The 2432-nt window shown below is 41.7% G+C and overlaps 1 long non-coding RNA gene across 1 annotated transcript; it reads left to right on the top strand.

The window, feature by feature from the left end:
- The first annotated feature begins 504 nt into the window (after nt 1–504).
- Nucleotides 505–2036, top strand: LOC308284492. Its single transcript, XR_013962020.1, has 3 exons — nt 505–748; nt 1335–1451; nt 1903–2036. It is a non-coding gene; the product is annotated as an uncharacterized lncRNA (long non-coding RNA).
- Nucleotides 2037–2432: the final 396 nt, after the last annotated feature.

Below are 2432 nucleotides of genomic sequence, written 5' to 3'. Positions count from 1 at the left end.
TTAGGAGCAGTATTACAATCCAGTATATGGGAGTGGGTTTCTTCAGCTAACGACAGAAACCCAGTGTCTTGAGGGCATCGCACTGATGATGGTCAAGGAGAAGATGAAACAGACCTTCACCCATCGCCAAACAATGGTTCATGACCCAGTGAAGTCCTCTGAAATATTCACCACCTTTACAAGATTTCTTGACATCGCAGGAATGGTATGTCGCTCTTAAACTGTCATGCCTTAAAATCAAACTGAAATGAAAAATTACTTTAAACAGATCACATCCCTGGTCATAGGGTGAACCCATTAAAATGTATGCCATGTCGTCTGTATTCCATCCTGTCTGCAGATACAGGATTTCAGTCTGATGTTTGGTGATGACATCGCTGCAGAAGTGGCCTACTTACTCACTACATGCAGTAAGTCCTTGAACAAAGCTGTGGACTCAACCAAACAGGCGACCATGTAGATCTGCTTCATAACGCTGAATCCACAACAGAAGAACTGGAAAATGGTACGCTGGAATTAAAGGAATAATACTAATGGAAGAGGGAATTGGTTTTGAAACCAAAATGTAAACATATTTTAGTAAAAATGTCTTTGTTTCCCCCCACCCTTGTATTTTCAGGATGGGACAGTGAAATGTCCTCCATCTTGCCTTATCCACCAGATGCCACCCTCACCTCAAGGCCGCAACAAGAGACCAGGAAAGCTCTCAGCCCGACAAGCCATTGACCACCTTTTGAAGTTTATCTAGGTAAGGTTACAGTTCTATTAAAGTTTAAGATGGCTCACTGTACTGTCCCTAATATTCACCCTTAAAACTATACTTTTGTGAAATTATGCGATGCTCATCTGTAATCAGCGACTGCCCTGTGATATGTGTCTGCTTCTAAATCTAAATCTAAATACTGAATGAAGAAATTCAAAAACTGTCCTGGGTGTTCCCAAAAGCCTGATTAGATGCTAAAATGACAAAAAGTAATTTTGAAATTGGAATATCTCTTTAAGTTACTCTAGACCCCCGGGTGTGTTGTTATAAATATCCCCTACCCTGGCTGGGTCACCCACCATTCACAAAAAATGAAGCATAGTGTTGCAGTTGTCAATTATGTCAGCTCATTTCTTTGTCTCACTTGAAACTTTACATTTTCTGTTTACTGGATGGGGAGAGAAGGTTGCCGTTGAACATGACAATCCCTGCTACTGAGAAAAGAAATATTCCATAGCAATGGCATAGCAATGACTGTTATCAGAATATAGCGCTATTTAACACTTATTTGTTGTTACTCAACCTTTGAATATGTTGGGATTGTCATAATATTTTTTCCTCTTCATTCCAGGCATTGAACACCTGCAAGCTCTACAGGGACTTGTTGAGATGGTTGGGGACATGGAGATGGCAGATCCAATGTGAAAAGTTTAGGTGTTGGCCATTGAGGTGCAAGAGCTATATCCAGGTATGTATAAATGTATTATGGATTTTACATTTTTGATGATACGATTATAGTCCAGGTAAAAATTTGGGAGGTAGACGAACATGTTCAATTTACATTTCACACTACAGTGAGAAGATTAACTATCTTAACTATATCCCATACTACGCTTTGTGATCTGTTAGAGCTAGAACATGAAGTTTCCTTTAGGCCTGCTTTACACTGGCAGTCAAATCCAGCCTCAGATTGGAATCCGATTGGATTAAATGGTCACATGGAACCAATCAGATTCCAACCCGGATGTGACACAGATCTGATTCAGGCTGGGTTTGGCTGCCAGTGTAAACCAGGCCTATAATTAGATCTCACAATGGTCTGTTTCCATGGTCCACTTGAAGAGCAGAAACTTTGTGAAATGTGTTAATCATGGAATCTCTGTTCACTGGCTGTGGACTCTGTGTTCTCGTTGGAACAGGCAGCCATTCACCACAGTGCTAAGAAGGACTGCAGTCGCCTGTCTCACCAGCTGTTTGACAAATTCTTCACAACTGAAGAACTGGAAGGATGCAGTTGTCACAGGGAGGCATGGTGTTGTTCCAGAGCTCGAGGGCAAACATATGCTGGACCCCACCCAAGTGGAAAAGATTCAAAGTAAGTTTATCTTACACTTGACTTGTGGGTTTTGTGAAGTATATTTAGATATACAGTATGATGTCACCATTGCATTGGTTATGTGGGAAATATGTGTCTGATACATTGTGCAGTAGTTAGTTAAGAAATGCAGCCCAGCTTCAACTTGATGTTGCAGTGGTGAGTCTCCCAGTCTAGTCAAATACTTTTTAATGTAATATTGTAACATCCCCCACTGACTGAGCAAAGGACCGAACATGGGGAAAACAGCCCCATATAGAACCTCACCCTCCGCTGCATACCGTTGTGCTCCTCGAGATGAGGTCCTATGTGGATATCCCTGGGCTGCAGTAGAATGCCTCCACGCCGAGGTAG

This window comes from Nannobrachium achirus (assembly GCF_963921795.1).
Source record: "Nannobrachium achirus genome assembly, chromosome: 1".
Lineage (NCBI taxonomy): Eukaryota > Metazoa > Chordata > Actinopteri > Myctophiformes > Myctophidae > Nannobrachium > Nannobrachium achirus.
Note: the sequence above shows the minus strand (reverse complement) of the source record. Positions and strands in the feature narration are given on the sequence as shown.